The sequence below is a fragment of the Rhinichthys klamathensis genome, unplaced genomic scaffold, assembly GCF_029890125.1.
Source record: "Rhinichthys klamathensis goyatoka isolate OS25496 unplaced genomic scaffold, OSU_Roscu_1.1 h1tg000462l_1, whole genome shotgun sequence".
Taxonomy (NCBI): Eukaryota; Metazoa; Chordata; class Actinopteri; order Cypriniformes; family Leuciscidae; genus Rhinichthys; species Rhinichthys klamathensis.
In genome coordinates this window covers 257,501-267,156 of record NW_026606951.1, presented here as the reverse complement: position 1 = coordinate 267,156, position 9,656 = coordinate 257,501, and positions in this window count along the sequence as shown.

Sequence of the window (9,656 nt, the reverse complement as noted above, 5' to 3'; positions counted from 1 at the left end):
CACAAACACAACAATCATCCCAAACATCATTCATCAGTGCAAACACACAAACACACAACACAACAATCATCCCAAACATCATTCATCAGTGCAAACACACAAACACACAACGCAAACACAAATACACAAACACAACAATCATCCCAACCATCATTCATCAGCGCAAACACACAAATACACAAACACAACAATCATCCCAAACATCATTCATCAGTGCAAACACACAAATACACAAACACAACAATCATCCCAAACATCATTCATCAGTGCAAACACACAAACACACAACGCAAACACAAATACACAAACACAAAAATCATCCCAAACATCATTCATCAGTGCAAACACACAAACACACAACACAACAATCATCCCAAACATCATTCATCAGTGCAAACACACAAACACACAACACAACAATCATCCCAAACATCATTCATCAGTGCAAACACACAAACACACAACGCAAACACAAATACACAAACACAACAATCATCCCAACCATCATTCATCAGCACAAACACACAACACAACAATCATCCCAAACATCATTCATCAGCGCAAACACACAAACACAACACAACAATCATCCCAACCATCATTCATCAGCACAAACACACAACACAACAATCATCCCAAACATCATTCATCAGTGCAAACACACAAACACACAACACAACAATCATCCCAAACATCATTCATCAGTGCAAACACACAAACACACAACACAACAATCATCCCAAACATCATTCATCAGTGCAAACACACAAACACACAACACAACAATCATCCCAAACATCATTCATCAGTGCAAACACACAAACACACAACACAACAATCATCCCAAACATCATTCATCAGTGCAAACACACAAACACACAACGCAAACACAAATACACAAACACAACAATCATCCCAACCATCATTCATCAGCACAAACACACAACACAACAATCATCCCAAACATCATTCATCAGCGCAAACACACAAACACAACACAACAATCATCCCAACCATCATTCATCAGTGCAAACACACAAACACAACAATCATCCCAAACATCATTCATCAGCGCAAACACACAAACACAACACAACAATCATCCCAACCATCATTCATCAGTGCAAACACACAAACACAACAATCATCCCAAACATCATTCATCAGCACAAACACACAACACAACAATCATCCCAAACATCATTCATCAGCGCAAACACACAAACACAACACAACAATCATCCCAACCATCATTCATCAGCACAAACACACAACACAACAATCATCCCAAACATCATTCATCAGCGCAAACACACAACACAACAATCATCCCAAACATCATTCATCAGTGCAAACACACAAACACACAACGCAAACACACAACACAACAATCATCCCAAACATCATTCATCAACGCAAACACACAAACACACAACACAACAATCATCCCAAACATCATTCATCAGTGCAAACACACAAACATACAACACAAACACACAAACACACAACAATCATCCCAAACATCATTCATCAGCGCAAACACACAAATACACAAACACAACAATCATCCCAAACATCATTCATCAGTGCAAACACACAAACACACAACACAACAATCATCCAAAATTTTGCACCCAAAATTCAAAATGTGGTGGAAAAAAATGCCCTAGTATGAGTTATTTTCATAATTATAACATATGATATTAAAAAAATATTTCCAGAATATTGACGCGATTGCAAATGTGATAATGATTTTATAAAACAGTTCAGTAAACAAAGAGTGTATTGTCATGTGACATTTAGACATAGCCTAATAATCCAAATATTTTCTGTTTTTGCTCGATTTCTCCAATGACAATAGTTCCAAACAAGTCACAGAAAGAGTTATGCGTATTTGTGATTCATTGACCTAGTTCCAGAACGAATCTGCCGTTTTGAACATAAGTTAAATGAATGCTTCTATGACTCGTACATTAATACGGTAGTTTGGCGCCACCTATTGGCGGTTTTAACTTCATAATTAAAAATATATAACTTGTATAAGGGGATGCCAGTTTGAAGAATGCCTTTGGTCGCATAGGAACTATACTTGAATTGTGAATTGTTTAATACCTTTTAATGGTCTTCTGCAATGTTTGAGGCATATTTATTTTTTCATGCTTTAATGTTGGCCTAATTTCAGTTACATTTAGATTTTTATTGTAGTAACCACTCAGCTGTATGTGGAAATGCATATATTTAAAAAAAAATGTTGCAAATAAAACCATAATCCACAACTTCTGTAGTTTTAACTTATTTTAATATATAAATTCAGTGAAATCGTCAAACGTTTGTATGACTTGCCAGTGACTTGTGACCCAAGCTACGACTTGACTTGACTTGCCTTTATAAAAAATTTACTTGGACTTGCTTGAGACTCGAAGGTTAAGACTTGAGACTTGCTTGTGACTTGCACATGTGTGACTTACTCCCACCTCTGGCAAACACACAAACATACAACACAACAATCATCCCAAACATCATTTATCAGCGCAAACACACAAACACACAACGCAAACACAAATACAACAATCATCCCAACCATCATTCATCAGCACAAACACACAAACACACAACACAACAATCATCCCAAACATCATTCATCAGCGCAAACACACAAACACACAACGCAAACACAAATACACAAACATAACAATCATCCCAACCATCATTCATCAGCACAAACACACAACACAACAATCATCCCAAACATCATTCATCAGCGCAAACACACAAACATACAACACAACAATCATCCCAAACATCATTTATCAGCGCAAACACACAAACACACAACGCAAACACAAATACACAAACACAACAATCATCCCAACCATCATTCATCAGCACAAACACACAAACACACAACACAACAATCATCCCAAACATCATTCATCAGCGCAAACACACAAACACACAACGCAAACACAAATACACAAACATAACAATCATCCCAACCATCATTCATCAGCGCAAACACACAAACATACAACACAACAATCATCCCAAACATCATTCATCAGCGCAAACACACAACACAACAATCACCCCAAACATCATTCATCAGCGCAAACACACAAACACACAACACAACAATCATCCCAAACATCATTCATCAGCGCAAACACACAAACACACAACACAACAATCATCCCAAACATCATTCATCAGTGCAAACACACAACACAACAATCATCCCAACCATCATTCATCAGCACAAACACACAACACAACAATCATCCCAAACATCATTCATCAGCGCAAACACACAAACACACAACAATCATCCCAAACATCATTCATCAGCGCAAACACACAACACAACAATCATCCCAACCATCATTCATCAGCACAAACACACAAACATACAACACAACAATCATCCCAAACATCATTCATCAGCACAAACACACAAACACACAACAATCATCCCAAACATCATTCATCAGCACAAACACACAAACACACAACACAACAATCATCCCAAACATCATTCATCAGCGCAAACACACAACAATCATCCCAAACATCATTCATCAGCGCAAACACACAACACAACAATCATCCCAACCATCATTCATCAGCACAAACACACAAACATACAACACAACAATCATCCCAAACATCATTCATCAGCACAAACACAACAATCATCCCAAACATCATTCATCAGTGCAAACACACAAATACACAAACACAACAATCATCCCAAACATCATTCATCAGCACAAACACACAACACAACAATCACCCCAAACATCCTTCATCAGCGCAAACACACAAACACACAACACAACAATCATCCCAAACATCATTCATCAGTGCAAACACACAAACACACAACGCAAACACAAATACACAAACTCAACAATCATCCCAAACATCATTCATCAGTGCAAACACACAAACACACAACACAACAATCATCCCAAACATCATTCATCAGCGCAAACACACAAACACACAACACAGCAATCATCCCAAACATCATTCATCAGTGCAAACACACAAACACACAACGCAAACACAAATACACAAACTCAACAATCATCCCAAACATCATTCATCAGCGCAAACACACAAACACACAACACAACAATCACCCCAAACATCATTCATCAGCGCAAACACACAACACAACAATCATCCCAAACATCATTCATCAGTGCAAACACACAAACACACAACGCAAACACAAATACACAAACACAACAATCATCCCAAACATCATTCATCAGCACAAACACACAACACAACAATCATCCCAAACATCATTCATCAACGCAAACACACAACACAACAATCACCCCAAACATCCTTCATCAGCGCAAACACACAAACACACAACACAACAAACGCGATTAACCAGATATCACAGAAAAGCCGTGAATCTCCTCTTTATGGGACTTTTTAAAGCATACGGATTGGAGTAGCGGTTTAAAAGTTCTTTAACATTTAAGAACAACAGTTATTTTTTGCCGCCGGCCCGTATAGGTCTTTAAGGGTTAAAATAAAAAACAAATATTAGATGAAAAATAAAAAGAGAAAAATGTAAAATTGTAAATAAGTTTAGGTTGAAGAATTATAAAAATACATAAATATTAGATAAATTAGATAAATCATAAATTAATAAAATAATAGAGCTCAAGCAAATGCTATGCTAAATTTAATGTATTTAATGTCGTCTGGGTTCTCTGTTCATGTTTTTGCGTATGATGATGATGACGTCACCTGTGATGATGAAGATAATGATGACGATGATGTCACCTGTGATGATAATGATGATGACATCACCTGTGATAATGATGATGACATCACCTGTGATGATGATGATGATGACGTCACCTGCGATGATGATGACGTCACCTGCGATGATGATGATGGTGATGTCACCTGTGATGATGATGATGATGTCACCTGTGATGATGATGATGATGACGTCCACTGCGATGATGATGATGATGACTTCACCTGTGATGATGATGACGATGATGTCACCTGTGATGATGATGTCACCTGTGATGATGACGTCACCTGTGATGATGATGTCACCTGTGATGATGATGTCACCTGTGATGATGACGATGATGTCAACTGTGATGATGATGATGACGTCACCTGTGATGATGATGACGATGATGATGTTACCTGTGATGATGATGATGATGTAACCTGTGATGATGATGATGACGTCACCTGTGATGATGATGATGACGTCACCTGTGATGATGATGACGTCACCTGTGATGATGATGACGTCACCTGTGATGATGACGATGACGTAACCTGTGATGATGATGACGTCACCTGCGATGATGATGACGTCACCTGTGATGATGACGATGACATCACCTGTGATGATGATGATGATGTCACCTGTGATGATGATGATGATGATGACGTCACCTGCGATGATGATGATGATGATTTCACCTGTGATGATGATGACGATGATGTCACCTGTGATGATGATGTCACCTGTGATGATGACGTCACCTGTGATGATGATGTCACCTGTGATGATGATGTCACCTGTGATGATGATGTCACCTGTGATGATGATGACGATGATGTCACCTGTGATGATGATGATGTCACCTGTGATGATGATGATGAAGATGTCACCTGTGATGATGATGACGATGACGTCACCTGTGATGATGATGACGATGATGATGATGATGTCACCTGTGATGATGATGATTGACGTCACCTGTGATGATAATGATGACATCACCTGTGATGATAATGATGATGTCACCTGTGATGATGATGATGATGTCACCTGTGATGATGATGATTGACGTCACCTGTGATGATAATGATGACATCACCTGTGATGATAATGATGACGTCACCTGTGATGATGATGATGACGACGTCACCTGTGATGACGATGACGTCACCTGTGATGATGATGATGACGTCACCTGTGATGATGATGACATCACCTGTGATGATGATGTCACTTGTGATGATGTCACCTGTGATGATGATGATGTCACCTGCAGAGGCGGACAGAGTACAGAGCTTTGTTACTTGAGTAAAAGTACAGATACCCCTTGCTAAATTTTACTCAAGTACAAGTAAAAGTACTACATTCAGATGTCTACTTAAGTAAAAGTACTAAAGTACTTGTTTTTAAAAGTACTTGAGTATCAAGAGTACAAGAGTAGATTTTCTAAATATTGCATTACTAATCTACTGCCACAGTGCTTACATTTATGCACAGAAACGTCCTACATGGAGTTATGAAAAATGTTAATGTTAATACCTTGGAGAATGTAAAAGGAATTGAAAGTAAAATCAAGTCATTTTCATCTTTTTACCATGTTGCTTTATTTAATTTAATTAAATTTTTGGGGGGTCCCATCTTTAAATGCGGGGACAACACACACACACACACACACACCACATGTAAGGGTGGCGCTGCCAATAAAGCACCTAAAAGCTGTCACAAAGAACCGGCAAAAGGAATGATTATGAATATGTAAAATATAGCAAGGAGATATTTTAATTGTTTATTAATAAACACTTGTTAATAAACAAGTGTTTTCTTTGTCAGTGTCGGCTAGATGAAGTTGACGATGCTGACTCGCGATCTTCAGCAGTGAACGCGCCAGAGAGAAATGCACATTTCATACGGATTACATAAGCAGAGAGCAGTCTGTAGTCTGTTTTCTTTCGTTTAGATTTTTTCTGTTTAAAAGTAGACATGTCTGTGAGAGGCAAGTAGGCTACCTTATACACTGAGTTTCGGTTCATTTATGAGACGAGATCCAGTTCACGTGCCGGCGCCTCCGTTTCTAATCTATCGTCTGCTATTTACTTCTTATTTATTAAACCCAGGCAATTGGTTGATGAAACATTGATTCAAATTAAGATACAATTAATGCAAAACGAATTTCAGGTTAAAGAAAGGTTTTGTGTTTTCTGTTTGATGTCTCTGTGAAAGTTTTAAAGCATTTTTTATGCCGCTTTCAGAGCGCTCACGTCCGTAACGGAGAACACGTCCATAACATTGTTTTTTCCTCATAAATGCAAACCCGAAAAATCAAATAAAACAAAATTAATATTTTATGTACTGTGGAGACTGAGCGCCAACCCTTCTTCATTCGCTGGGTAGTAGCCTACTTTGGTTTGCGCAGTGTAATTCACATAATCAGTAAAAATATATTTTGCCTCCTAAAGTTATTTTTTTTTAAAATAAGAAATCCCTCGTGGCTACACCACTGCCACATCTGTGTTAAACACACCACATACTCAAGAACATCAAACCAAATGCTTGGCTTACATTAATGTGCAATATAAAATCTGACCATGGAGTTGACTTTGGCGGAAAGCTGAAAGTGATTGCTGATAGGCTGTCCCAATCAGTGGCGCCTGCACAATCCAATCACGTTTGGAAACAACAAATTGAGGGTTTCCGAGAATTTTCTGTACTTTTTTTTTTTTTTACTCGGGTACTCACGGTTATGGATAGAAATGTATTGGAGTAAAGAGTACAATATTTGCCTCTCAAATGTACTTGAGTAAAGTCATGAGTACTCCCCAAAAATGATACTCGAGTAAAGTACAGATCCCTCAAAATTGTACTTAAGTACTGTACTCAAGTAAATGTACTCCGTTACTGTCCGGCTCTGGTCACCTGTGATGATGATGACGACGTCACCTGTGATGATGATGACGATGATGTCACCTGTGATGATGACGATGATGTCACCTGTGATGATGATGACGATGATGATGTTACCTGTGATGATGATGATGTCACCTGTGATGATGATGACGACGTCACCTGTGATAATGATGATGACGTCACCTGTGATGATGATGATGATGTCACCTGTGATGATGATGATGATGATGATGTCACCTGTGATGATGATGACGATGATGATGTTACCTGTGATGATGATGATGACGTCACCTGTAATGATGATGATGACGTCACCTGTGATGATGATGATGACGTCACCTGTGATGATGATGATGACGTCACCTGTGATGATGATGATGATGTCACCTGTGATGATGATGACGATGATGATGTTACCTGTGATGATGATGATGTCACCTGTGATAATGATGACGTCACCTGTGATGATGATGACGTCACCTGTGATGATGACGACGTCACCTGTGATAATGATGACGTCACCTGTGATAATGATGACGTCACCTGTGATGATGATGATGATGTTACCTGTGATGATGATGATGATGTTACCTGTGATGATGATGATGATGATGTCACCTGTGATGATGATGACGACGTCACCTGTGATAATGATGATGACGTCACCTGTGATGATGATGATGATGTCACCTGTGATGATGATGACGATGATGATGTTACCTGTGATGATGATGATGACGTCACCTGTAATGATGATGATGACGTCACCTGTGATGATGATGATGATGACGTCACCTGTGATGATGATGATGACGTCACCTGTAATGATGATGATGACGTCACCTGTGATGATGATGATGACGTCACCTGTGATGATGATGATGACGTCACCTGTGATGATGATGACGACGTCACCTGTGATAATGATGACGACGACGTCACCTGTGATGATGATGATGACGATGTCACCTGTGATGATGATGATGACGTCACCTGTGATGATGATGATGATGTCACCTGTGATGATGATGATGATGATGATGTTACCTGTGATGATGATGATGACGTCACCTGTGATGATGATGACGATGTCACCTGTGATGATGATGATGACGTCACCTGTGATGATGATGTCACCTGTGATGATGATGATGATGATGATGATGTTACCTGTGATGATGATGATGTCACCTGTGATGATGATGACGACGTCACCTGTGATAATGATGATGACGTCACCTGTGATGATGATGATGATGTCACCTGTGATGATGATGATGATGATGTCACCTGTGATGATGATGACGATGATGATGTCACCTGTGATGATGATGATGACGTCACCTGTAATGATGATGATGACGTCACCTGTGATGATGATGATGACGTCACCTGTGATGATGATGATGACGTCACCTGTAATGATGATGATGACGTCACCTGTGATGATGATGATGACGTCACCTGTGATGATGATGATGACGTCACCTGTAATGATGATGATGACGTCACCTGTGATGATGATGACGACGTCACCTGTGATAATGATGACGACGACGTCACCTGTGATGATGATGATGATGATGATGTCACCTGTGATGATGATGATGATGGCGTCACCTGTGATGATGATGATGTCACCTGTGATGATGTCACAGCCACAGATGGGGACCAAAAACAAACAACAACAACATAAAACCAGCAGATTTACTATTCTCCATCAGTTGTCATTTTGATCTCCTCTGAAACGGATCTGTTCCATTAATGTAGTGTGTGACCTTGCATCATGACACATAAGTGAGAGAAGCGCTGTTGTTGACGAGGGCCGTCGGGCCCCGAGCATCAGGAGCCTAATTACGGCTCGGATCCGGTGACATTCAGCGCCTGTGATCAGAACAACACTCCGTTTGGCCTCGCGTGACGGGAGACCTTTGCCAAACATCCAGAGACGTCTGTGTCTGAGAGGCTTCGGCTTCAC